This window comes from Paramormyrops kingsleyae, chromosome 9 (genome assembly GCF_048594095.1).
Source record: "Paramormyrops kingsleyae isolate MSU_618 chromosome 9, PKINGS_0.4, whole genome shotgun sequence".
NCBI classification, from domain to species: domain Eukaryota; kingdom Metazoa; phylum Chordata; class Actinopteri; order Osteoglossiformes; family Mormyridae; genus Paramormyrops; species Paramormyrops kingsleyae.
In genome coordinates this window covers 11,017,766-11,031,092 of record NC_132805.1, presented here as the reverse complement: position 1 = coordinate 11,031,092, position 13,327 = coordinate 11,017,766, and the positions used below count along the sequence as shown (strand labels likewise).

The 13,327-nt window shown below is 41.7% G+C and overlaps 1 long non-coding RNA gene across 1 annotated transcript; it reads right to left on the bottom strand.

Moving 5' to 3' along the window:
• Positions 1-409: 409 nt before the first annotated feature.
• Positions 410-1,708, bottom strand: LOC111841683 (uncharacterized). The gene is made up of 4 exons (XR_002837726.2): positions 1,605-1,708; positions 1,409-1,480; positions 810-1,043; positions 410-695 (listed from the first exon to the last, which is right to left on the bottom strand). It is a non-coding gene; the product is annotated as an uncharacterized lncRNA (long non-coding RNA).
• Positions 1,709-13,327: the final 11,619 nt, after the last annotated feature.

Here is a 13,327-nt window from a genome sequence, read left to right as displayed (position 1 = left end):
GCACAGTGTAATTAGTGGCACAAAAAGGAAGATGTACTAATCAGACATTACATTTAATAGTTTATAGTTTACACTCAGCACCTGTTCATAACAGTAAGAACTTAGCCATACCTATGGGGCCAGGCAATACACCTGAAGTCCAGTATTACATGTGTTCTTTGTGGTAGAATTTTGGACGAAGTTGATTAATTTAAAGAGTCAACACTTGATTTCTCTCAGTGCTTACATCTTTTACAGGCGAAAATGCGACAGCTTACAAACAGTTCAGGGAGGGGTCAGATATCTGCAGACTCAAGTATTACAAACTTTACTACACAGATAAAATGAAATCATACATCATAACACACTCACCGGCATTTCAGCAGGTACCTCTGATGGAAATACTGCTTCTCTTCCATACATCAAAAAAAAAAAGGGGGGGGGGTGTACTTTGTAGTACTGTGAACTTTGGATAGCAAAGGAAATGAGATAAATGTCCCAGTCATTTTGTTGGTCATTGACCAGTTACTTGAGGGCTCTAAAATGAAACCATAATCATGGAAAACAGTACATTTGAAACAATAATGAATGTGTTGACTTACAGCTGTTATAACAATACCGTTTGATGTTATCATTAGTTCTTTCATCCAGACCGTTTGTTTTTTGGATGATATGCTGCTGTCACACTTCGCTCAATGCAGAGCAAATCATAAAGTCTGTGGTTGAGCATAAAACAGAGAAATCAGTAAAAATCCAACTATTTATCTGACATTAAGTCTAACACACAACTGTGCTGATGCTTTGAATGCTTGTTATTAAAATGTACATACTTCATTAACAAACTCTCTTCCCTGGTCGGGGAGAGAATGTGCTTTGGGCAGCCATGCCTGAATATAACACTGCAAAGGCATCTTGCGACTTCTGCAGCAGATTTGGTTCATTGGAAATGCTTCAACCCACTTTGAAAAATAAGCTGTAGCTGTCAATATGTATTGAAAGCCATCTACAGTTTTTGGAAGTGGTCCAGTAAGGTTGATTCCGATCAAATCCCACACACCAGATACCTAAAAAAGAAAAAGTATTAACATTTTGTTCATCATATTCACAAAATTACATTCCAGGAATATTTGGTCCTCTTCTGAGATTAATGTAAACGATGCACCACCTTAATGAACGGCACTAATGAAAATATAATAGATGTAGTTATAGCCATGCTCAAATCATTCCTGTAAAAGTTAGCTTCACAAATTCACATAAATGTAATTTGTTTAGTCTGGTGAAGGTATCCATAACGTCAAACAGTGCCCACAAGCACATAGGGAGAATGTGATTTCACCAGTATAATGAAGATGATAATGTTATCTACTGCATAGGTCTGCATATTATTAAAAAGCTGAATAAAACACCTTTAGTATTAATATGCATGTACTTTTATAGGCTGTAATTCCACCACCGCAGTCAATGGTTTTCCAACCTTCTGGCATCGGTCACACTCCAAAACCTTGAAAACATGCATAAGATTATTAAGAATTTTTGTCAGCTTTATTAGAAAATATAGTCGGTTTTTAAAAAAAAAATAAAATAAATAAAATACTCAATTCTTTATGTCAACAGACATCCCATACCAGTAAAACCTGTTACAGATGACATAGTTTTTGGCCTGTGTGTCCTCCCATTGGGGATGAATGAAGCTCATTGAAGAGTCTCCTGGCTTCATCCCTGGTTTTGACAACCTTCCTATTGCCAACCCAGAGGTCATCATCTGTTAATAATATATTACTTTAATAATACATATCTTTAATATTACCATGTACTGCATTCATCTAAATATCATGCATCATATACATGTGATACTAACCCTTTAATCTGAATTTGGAAGCATATCTTCTGAGGTTTTGTCTCTGACTCTTTTCATAACCTGGAGGGTATATGCCTTCAGTCAAGAGAGCATGTACCTCTTCCCATTTATTTTCCATTTCTGTAAAGCAAAGGTTAAAATGTTCAAGGCATAATCATGACATGACTTTCAGCACTACAAAATTGGGCAGGACTCGGGTAGGACATTTTCATGGGTAGGAAAGAATTTCAGAACACCGGCATCAGACACTTAAATCGAGGCTGCAGTGAAAGGTTAAGATTTCTTAAAGTGAATTAAATTTGGTTTGCGTTGCTGACCTGTTTCTGGCGAGAAGGTTTGTGGTACGTTTTCATACTTAAACTTCCAAAGAAACATAATCGCCCTCTTATTGCACCATGCATTCGCTGCTATGAAATAGCAGCATAAGACTGTACACTAGCGCGGGGAAATAGCAGCTCATGAAAAGGGGCCTTCATAGCAGCTATGGGTTCAGCATTTTATCGAAATACACTGAAAATGTACCTGCCTCGTTCTTCTTCTCTCCCTTATAGATTTAATTCACGATTTCAATCTTTTTGTCTGCACTTTGGTTTCCAAATATACCCTTGGGGTAAAATTATCTATATCGTCAGAGTTCAGGGATGTGCAGCGACTTTTGGGGGGGACAGGTGCTCAAAGGTTAAGAAAGGGACACTCGTCACATTTAAAGTTCACGTTACATATAGTGTGGGTACAACTGGCTGGTCGTCAAACGCCTGCACGCGCCTGACAGGGCATGACGTAACTGGTATGCAAGTAGTATATATATATATATGTATTCACGGTATGAAGCATCAAATGCGCGCTAATTTCTTGTCTTGTCATAACAGCACAAATGTGCATCAAATGAATACGTATCGTTGCTGTTATGGCAAGAAATTATGGACCGTTTTAACTTTATACTGCGAATCAATTCCTATATGGAGCTAGCAATGCGACCATCTTTTACCGGTATATATATTCATAGGAACCATTAATTTGATTCACTATAGGCACTTCAAATTCTGGGATTGGTGAAATGTGGTCATATAAAAGACTTACCTCGTGAAACCAAAACCTAAAAGATCTTCACCAACCACCTACGAATCAAAGTTTAATTTTCTGCAACCATCTGCAAATTTGTAATCTGCTACTTATACTCCTTTAAATATTTATTAAATAGATTTGCTTTTATAGTTTCATTAGTAAAAACGCCACAAAGACTGGACGGTGATGATTATGATCTTTATATCCAGAAAGGTGTCCTTTTCCTTTAATGAGTTTACAAACGCAGGCCGCTAGCTGTGTTGCGTATATACGTCCTCTGCTTCCATCTTGTGGTCACACATGGAAACACAGGCTCGTCAATAAAGGGAAAGGAAAGGAGGTCCCACGCTAAGCGAACGGAGGACGGAAGAAGGAAGTCTGTGTGTCAGGCGCGGCTGTGCATTTATCAGTGGGGTAGAATAATGATGATTAAAAAAAAACTTGAGCAAATGTAATAGTTGCTATATAACCAGATGTCCACCTATCCATCTATCAATCTTCCATAACAATTTATCCAGTACAGAATTGCGACAAGTTAGGAAACCTAGGATGGCAAATGCGCAAATTTAAAAAGTCGTGGTAATGTCAGGATGTCAGGACCATGTGCAATTTTCTGCAGATGTGTACAGTCACCCGTGAGAGTGAGAGTGGTGAGATGCCCTGGAAATGCCCTGGGAACAGGGGCGGTCTGTCGGGATGCAAACGGAGACGACAGCGAACCGCGGAAATCCAGATGTTTCGGCTTTATCTTGCCGTGGGACGCCGAGCCCCGCCGAGGCGAACATGTCGCCCCCCCCGTTTCCCTCAGCTTGGGAATCTGGATTCCGGGTCGGACGGCAAACAAGCCTGCTAATATAATGTCACCAAACATATCCGTATTGATATCAGCATCATATTCGGAATCTCTTGCTTCTGTAGAACAAGTTATTGGGGCATTAAAAAGTATAATTAATAAGAATGACAGGGTGATATCGCCTGCGAAGTAGACGGCCATCTAAGTGAATAAGACTCTGCGAGTTACTGATAACTTCAGGCTCCAGAAAACCTTTTATCTGATCGTCATTAAAAGCCAAACGCCGGAGCTCCAGACTTCTTGCCACGCTGTTATACAGTTCAAACTAACACGTAGAACTAAATCAATTAATTCTCTACCGATTAATGGCCTTCTCTCCTACTATTATGTTCTTATACATGATTTTATACCTTTAGACACAGTGTCTTTTAGTTTGTCACTATGGAATACGCACTTGGATATGCGCATTATTTTCAGAGAACGAATTAGACACGGATACGTGTTCTTATGAATACTGACAACGTTTTCCGCCGCCTTAGATTCAGAAAAAAAATCAGATTCATTTTCTGTTTCATAAATTCGCTTCCAAAGCCTACCCACGTCCAATCTCGTATCTCTTTTCTTCATAAATATATACAAGGGCATCACTGTGGAATTATTATATATATATCTTACTCTCCGAATATCATTTGATTATCTCTGATGCAGGCCTAGGCTGTGTATGAAAGGTAGGCAGTTCACCGGAAAAGATCATCCGTCCGAATCATTGTGTTTATATTGGTCTGTCCCTGGCTCTATATCCGCACGGGCAAATACAAAGCCGGCCCCCGAGCCGCATGCATTAATCCCAGGACTAAACTGCAGGATATCTGAGAAACTGTGTCACCGCCAAGCCGGCCGGCAGCCTCGGAGGATTCAGCATGCAAACGATGCCTTCCTCTACCATTACGCACGTTTGCTGCCACAAACTCCATTAAAACAACAACAAAAAAGATTTTGTATTACTTTCATTGAATAGGAATTATAATACTTTTTTCCGTCGAGAGAGTGATTGAAACCAGAAGATCATCAAAAAGTCAATCCATCTAATCTTAATCCGCCGAGTTCAATTAACTGAGGTCCCTGATTGCGAGGAAATGATTCGCGGCCTTTCCCTGCTTAATAAGGCAGAATATGAAGCCGCGTATATATGGGTTTCATTACCGACTCGTCCTCTGAGACGGAGGTTTAGGCAAATCTGCGCAAACTCCCGAGTCCTGAGACCCGGCTAGATGACTGAAGCCGCCCGCCCCCAAATCACCCCCCACCTCGGGCGGAGTTATTACCGTCGCGGATGGCTGAATTTCCATTGCTGTCGCTGCGTCGCCGAGCCGAGTCAAAGCGACACGACGCGTTTAATACATAAGCAGCCGGCAATCCTTTGGCGTTCATACGGCGCCTTTATGTAACTGATTGTGCTTTAGATGAGAGGTCATCAGTCAAAACACGGAATAAAATTGATTAAAATTAATAATTAAAACGATTTAAAAAATGATTAGCATTGACAATGTAATGTAGCGAATTACTGGTATAAAAAAGATACCACTTTGACCCCCCAGCCCCACAAATATAGCGAGGTAACTGCTGAAGTATTTAAAAGCCATTGCTATAACGGCCAATAATAAGTGTTTCCCCAGAAACCGGTCAAGCGTATATTTTTTACGTATCTGCTTTGTCTAGCCATGTGCCCTCTTAAAAAAAACCTCCCCCCTTCTTCAGCCAGGATAAGTGGTTAGAAGTTGAATGGATTCCGCTAACATTTTATGACATCCAACCAAACACTGATGGATTAATATACAACTTTCAAACAAAAATATATGTTTCATTAGGCCTTTTGGGGAGTTCATGTTAAAATGTGATTTAACTACTAAAACAGTTGACTTTACAGAAAATCAAGTGTTTACCTACTTGCATACGATTTCAGAATTGATACAAATTGACAACAAATTCCTAAACAATCTTTGCGTTCACTGACCTGAGTGAGCAGGGCCATATCGTTCCCACACTGAGTTACTATAGACCAAGGCGCCAGTAAGTAGACCAGTACAAAATCATACTGGCAGAAAAGCTGCCATCCTCAGACAGAAAGGGTCACCTTCCATTATTACTGATGTTAAGAGGGAACGAGAGAGAACTACAGCGATCGGAAGTGAAAGGACAACATCTGATCTCCTGGCAGGAAAAACTGTGAAAGTTAAAAGAAACACGACTTTTCTAGTCGTGGTTTAAACTTCATTTCCATGGGTTTGCTGTGTGTAGCTCAACGCAAAGACACCTATAACATGTGGATCATATTAAACCTTTAGCCCAAGTCTATCTCATAATTCTTCACCTTAGTGCTGCCCGTGGGACAGTGTCTTGTACCCACAAATCCTCACTAAAAACAACAATGACATAAGCACCGTTGCAAATGCTCGAACATGCAAATTTGTCTTCCTTTAAACACATATTATGAGAGCATTTTCATTGGCCATTAAAGGAAATTCCCCTGGAAACATCATTTAAAACCACTCAGTGAACTCATTGTTTGTCTCTTTTCTTCATCTGCACGACAATGGCCTTGAAATCCATAAAAAAAGCAAACCTAAGTAGGGCAGAAAGTGACAACAGCTAAGCCCCGAAATGCCCAGGTGATGCGGGAGAAGCCTTTATTCATTTTTAAATCAAGAAAACGGATGTTTATTGGCTTTACAAAAAAGCTTTATCGCCCAGGACAGGAACTCCTAACAGAGATGGGGATGAAGAACGCGGAGGTGTAATTTCTATGAATGGCCAGGAGGTGGCGAGCAGCAACTCCTAAACATGGGCCCGAATAACCGAGGAGGTGAATTATTTATTGAGCTGTTTTATATCTTACTCTTTCACGGCGAAATGAAAGAAAAAATAAGAATAATAATGCTAACCCTTTGAAATACAAAATTGTTAATAGAAGAATACAGAGCAGTTTATTTTATTTCAACCCATAGTAATCATGCAAAAATGTAATGTTCCTTTGTACCTATGTGGTCTTCCTCTCGGGTAGCAACACGTCGCCTGCATGCGCACAGACCAATGAGGCGCGAGCCTGCACGCGTCCACCTCCCCAGAGCTTTCACACGCTTTAGGATGCAGTGCATCTGAGAAAGAAAGAACAAAACGCGGTCAAGCCGCAGGTGGAAAATCACGCAGGGAGCGGCGTGTCTCCTCTGTGGGGCTCACGGACTCCTGTATGACCAACTACTGTGGGCCCCCTATGGTGGTCAGACACACTCCAGGCCGGTCCACCTTCAGGGGCCTGGCAGATTTCTCATCATTCTTCCAAACTACACAAAGACACAGGTAGCGGGCTGTCGAAAAGATGCAGCGGAAGTAGTAATGAATGTAAAAGTGCAAAAAGTAAAAAAAAAAAAAAAAAACCCAGCCAGGGGAAGGTGAAGTGACTTTGGTTGGTGAGAGTGTCATCCCACATACCACAAGACTTTTTAGGGCGCAAATCTATATATAAATACAGAGGGAAGACTGGGGATGATTATAACATGGGTTAGCTCTTAAATCAGGAACGACGTACAAATGACATAACTCACTCTGCACACGCTCAGTTCAGTCTTTGTTTCACATGTGGAGAAGGAGCACCCTGTAACAAACACTCAGATTTGTAAGGAAAAAAGGAATTCGAGGTAAGAAAGTAATTTTTTACTTTATTTATTTTTGTGATAGCACTGTAAGCTTTGTAGTTACATTTTTCAAACTAAAATCATGTGCCAGTGTAAATATCTTTTACACAAGTTCTGAGTGCTAATATTGTGGCTCTTTGTGGGCAGTGGTGGCTTGATGGTTAGGGAAGTGCACTTGTAATTGAAAGATTGCAGGTTCGAATCCCCGACCAGCAAGACACCACTGAGGTACCCTGAGCAAGGTACCGCCCCCAAGCACTGCTTCCCCGGGCGCTGAATTAGCTGCCCCCTGCTATGTCACGAAAGTCACATATGGGTTAAATGCAGAGGACACATTTCGTTGTTGTGTGTTGACAATGACCACTGGCCACCTAATTCTAAGGTAAACTTGTTCATGACTATCACAGTCTGAGATGGCTGTAACAGTATTTCTCCATACTTCTCAAGCCCAGAAACTTCTGCATTTCAAAGTCAGAGGGTGAAATGCACAGACCAGGGGTGGAGAACCTGATCCATGGAGGGCTGGTGTGACCTTTACTGGGATGACCTTTCAATAAGCTAGTAACATTGGCTCCCTAAGACTGGTGTTGAGAAGCACTGTTTTATTATTGGCTGACTGAGAGGTAACTATAAATAACTTGATTTGTTTTTACATTATTTATTATGCAACATTTAACCCAAGGCTATGTTACAACTATCACTGATTATGGAGTAAAATGTAACATTTCACGCCATGTGTTTGAAGCTAAACCATTCACTGTGTGTGTGAAACCTGTGCCGTTTAAAAGAAGACACAGTCATGTATTTTGTATCAAATTTTGAATGTGATTCCTTAAAAAAGCTCAGAGCTGCAGGCAAAAATGTAAAAAAAAATGTTACAACCATCCCTGGTCTCCTCTACAAGTGGCCAAAATTGTGGAAACACCTAGCATTTTTGGCATTACGCTTTAAAAATTACTACATGAATATTGTTGTTAGTGTTTATAAACAAAAAATGTTTACAAATATCATACATTGGATGAAATAAGTAACTGGAGTAATAGTTGAATAAAGTTCTGCAATCTCTAAAAATTGGAAGTGTTTCCACAATTTTGGCCAGGAGTGCATGTGATTTATATATATTTGTCCATGTCTATCTTGTTGTCTTCTGGTTCTCGTGTAACCGTCATGATCCCTGTTGACCATGGTGGTATTCCTCGTAGAGGCTTTCCGTGTGTCACTTGTGGCCTGTCTGCTTTAAATTCTCAGGCCGCTGCTTATTGACCAGTTATTAATCCCTTTTTGAATCTGTAACTTTATTTCTCTTCGGACTCAATGGAGGACAGCAAAACCTGAAAGTAGAGCACAGTCAGCAGTGGGTCGTCTCCAGCTGAGGCGTTTGTTAGCCTGACATCTTGCTTTCTATTGCCTGTGCATGAGCCCCTGTGCTCTCTGACCTCTCAAAGACAGAGAGGCTAACTTTTAGCGTACGCACGTATGGACGTGCATAACAGGTAAACAAGCAGTGACAGCCATATGCATACTGCAGTGCACAAACACTGCAACGGACAGGTAGGTGTGACCACATACGCCGGGGTGGCCTAATGCTCTGCTGACCTCTAAAAGAAGCTCATATTTATGCATAATTAGCTTTTATTTAATGTAACTCATCAGATAAAGTTCACAATCAATTTGTATTCTGCTTGTAGCTCACTTGAGGGCCTGGATCACATGACCAAGGCAGGCAGCTGATTACAGAAACAATGTAGCATGAACTCTGCAGGTTTCTGACACCTAAAATATAAATTTTTAAAACCTGCGTCGGGAAATCTCTCTGAGAAGTGCAGGGGTCGCTTGAAAACTGTCCCGCTAAATTTTTTGTGGTCCTCTGTCTGCCGTGGCCTTTCCTGCAGATTTTCCTGTGTTTCATAAAGCTCCTGCCCATTTAAAACAGCCCCCCCTCCATACACACACACACACACACACACACCCAGGAGTCAATTTGGCAAACCTAGATCTGTGACCACTGACCGCTGACTAGAACGGAAACGCACCTGTGAGAGAACAGGTGACGTAACATGAATCACACTGCCGTGGCGAAAGCTTCCACCCCATGTTTTTAAAACGACTTACGATTTTATGCACATATTCCATCGACTGTCAAGATATGCGTTTATGCCTCTGACCGCTTGGAAACCCCATAAAACATCCATATGCACCTAGACGTGGTTCGTCCTTCCTTCTGTCCAGCTCCCAGTGCATCATCTTGCTTGTAATTATATAAATAGTAAAAAGGATTAACTGAAAAAGATTAACATGAAGAAAAATAATCACTGTATACTGTCAGCGGCACATATTTACATGTAGCCTGCGTCTGTCTCTCAGCTCCCAGTATTTACCACAGTCATCCATTTCCCAGAACTGCTCATCCAGTTCAAGGTCACAGTGATCTTGGAGCTCATCCCAGTTAGTGGAGGGCGTGAGGGCGAGGCAGGGTGCCCTCCAGGATGGAGGCCCTGTCTGTCACAGAGCATGCATAGATACACACACTCACAGGCAAACTCACAGGCAAACTCACAGGCACACTCACAGGCATGCTAAGGCCAGCCCAGCGAAGGGCCGTGGGAGGGAACCTGGAGGAAGCAGGGAAAGGATTCAAGCCACATATGCAGAACTGGGACTGGAACCAAACCCATAATGCTGGTGGTACGAGGCCCCAGTGCTGAGACACTGTGCTATACTCAAAGAATCAGTCAGGTGATTATATCTTCAGTCTTCATGCAAGTTATTTTTCAGTATAAAGTGCTTTAGCAACATTCATGCAGTACACAATAGCCCTACAAAAATTCCCACTAAATATATTACAAACATAAGGTATATATCACATTTTGGTAACACTTCACTTGAGGGGACACAAATATATAGTATATTTACCCTTACTTAATCATAAACTCACTCTTACTTAATGTACAAATTAACCACAAACTATATTTGATCATGATTTGTACTTGAGTAGTGACTGAATTACTATTAAGTTGTTTCTTTAAAAGCTTCTCAAATCCACTTTTTCATGAAAAAGTGGTAGTGGTTAGTACTGTGTTGAGATTTTTTTTTTCTTTTTACGGGTAAACACTCACCAAAGGCAACCGTAACTCTTTCATGCTTTATGTACACGATGAACGGTTCGAATCCTGCGACACCGTGCGTTTTCGAAAGCTCAGCGCGGCAGACTTTAAGTGAACTGGGTAAGGTTTCCTGTTTCGTCGCCCAGTCCCAACATATGCAAGTGAAAACAGAAACCGAAACGCGATTGTCAGCGACTTGATCTCGGGCGCGTTTACCTACAGTACACGGCCAAAAAGCAATCACTGAATTTTGTGGTTTGTGGCACCTTTGGCAAATGGCACCGTTTTCATTGAACGTAAAAGCGAAAAAGCATTTTATTTTGATTGAATCGTTTTGGGGAATTTGTTTTTCCCATATATACTTTTAAAATTCAGAATTTTTGTCACTAAATGTTTTTTGATTAAATGCACGTGGTTTTCCTTATTTCTGATTAGAGAGTTCGATCAGAAGAATGAGATGCAATGTGTGCGTATTTGCGGTGAAACTAAAATTACATGATGAAATTGTAACTTATTATAATGTTTAACAACTAATACCAGCTGCAACGGTATATGAGTTCTGTTCTAATGATAAACTTTGGGACACACTAACGCTCTCCAGGGTCCTGAATCCAGACCATCAAGGGGTGTCCAGGAATGTGCCTGACTGGAAGATCAGCTTAGGCCTTAGTCTAAGACGCTGTGCCCTTCTTCTTACCTGACTGCACATCCCTTGATTCGCAAAGGTTGTAAGTGGACGACGGCCTGTAGAAGTAAGAAAAAGTACTTTCATTGGTCACGTTGCTAAATGCTTAAGTGGACTAACAGCGCTTCAGTGTTCGTCATGAATGTTCATTGGCGACAGACCGTTGTCTAGCTTTCCTGGAAATCTGATTGGACGATGCATTGTTTTTCTGACATAGATGCCAGCCACCCACACCTTGTGGAGTTTCAGCATCCTGGGAAGCGTCTGATTTGCGGGAAGGGCTCAGCATCAAGGGGCAACTCTACTAACACCACTGTCTTAGGGCTATAGGTACTGACGTCTCCCTTTTTCGTCGTTTTAACACCGCAGCTCTGGCTGCCTGCGCTCCCTTCAATCCGAGTTCTTGTGCTTCACATCTTTGGCCCGCAGCTCGAAAAAGATGGCAAACGCGTCTTACTGGGCTGCTTCAGAGCGAAGTGTTGATTGCTCACGGGATTGTCGGCTGTGCCTGAGACTGACACGCGATACGCCTGAAACGCGGTGGGGGGGGGGGGGGGAGGCTCCATCCAGCGGACGTCAACGCTGCCTCCAAGTTATAATCCCAGATGTGCTAAGTATGATTCAGTGATAATGGAAGCTGTGAAGATCATGAAGTGCTTTCCTGAGAGGTAAGATATGCAAATTGACAAATCTGAGCTGTTTAAATGCAGAATTCTCCTCGTCGTGAGGTAGGCTGGATTACAAGGGGAAAACGACTAATGAGGTCAGGTTTTTTGTTTCACTAGCCTAATAGGCACTGTGACCTTCTAGGACCAAGGTGGATAAGTCATCATTATAGGCCTCATTTACTGTTATTAATTACAGCTTGTTTAGACAAGCCTAACATTCATATTATGGTGTGCCAAGTCTTTGACAAAGTGGTATAATAGATTATGTAGACGGCATGAAGAACTAAACAGAAAGGGAATGAGATAGTTCCTGTTTGCGGGTAATTATCCCATGTGTTAGGGTGCCTAAATATATCAGACCTCACCATTACATCATTTACACAAGTCAAACCCCAGCGCTACACCCTATTGATAGAAATTCATTAAGTCCCCACTCTGTGCCCTGACATGCAGTTTGAGCCATCAAACTCCAACACTGCACTCCACAAATCCACCAGTGAAGGCTCTACATTATGCCCATTTGCACAAATCAGGCCCCATGTTACAGGCTGTTTACACACATCAACCACCCTCCCCCCACCCTTCCAAGCCAGCCCATACCACCCCTCCACACCCGGGTCCCAAAAGCCCGGCCCACTGTTTAAAGAGACAGATAAACTGGTCAAACCTTAAGATAACCCTAACCCTAACTCTTAACCGCACCCCCTCACTGCACCTCTGAGATTCTGATTCTGGCAACGATCCTAGGAGGATTAATTAGTTACATTTATGCACAAGTCGGGCCGTCTGACACCAGTCGGAGCATCAGAACCCCATTTGAAGGTGTTAATTGGCGTGAGTCAGACACTTACGTTTCAGTCAAGGAGCTCAACAGCATACTCAACTAAAATAAGAAAGGCGAGGTGCTGAGGTATTTAAATTAATTCAAACAGGAGAAAATTAGGATAACAGTGCAGAAAACGGAAGTATTACCAGGCCAGGCCGTCATGTGCTACACGGCTTTGTGTTTTGTTTTTTTTGCCTCATGGAAACAGAAACCGTTAAATTAACAAACGAAGTCAAGAGTACTGAAGGGGGTGTGACAGTATTTAACTTTTATTACCTTTGCTTCCGTCTGCTCCTCTAGGATGTTTGTCATCCTTTACAAGAAGCCTTCCGGCCTTCTAGAAATTTCTGCGCTAAAACAAAAGCAGGATAGAAACAGAGTGAAGCAGGGTGTGATTGGGGGGCAAATTATAACCAGTCAGCTTTAAGTAAAACTAAGGCTGATGGCATCCGCACTGAGAAGCCTCCTCTGCCGCACTGAGACGCCTCCTCTGCTGCACTGAGACGCCTCCTCTGCCGCAGAGCTGTGAGCTGTTTAATGCAGAATTATCCTCGTCTCCTCGTTTTTTTTTTGCCTGCTCAACATTATTATAATCACAATATAATACTAATAACAGTACTATTAGTACTATTAAACACTATTAAAACTATATTAATT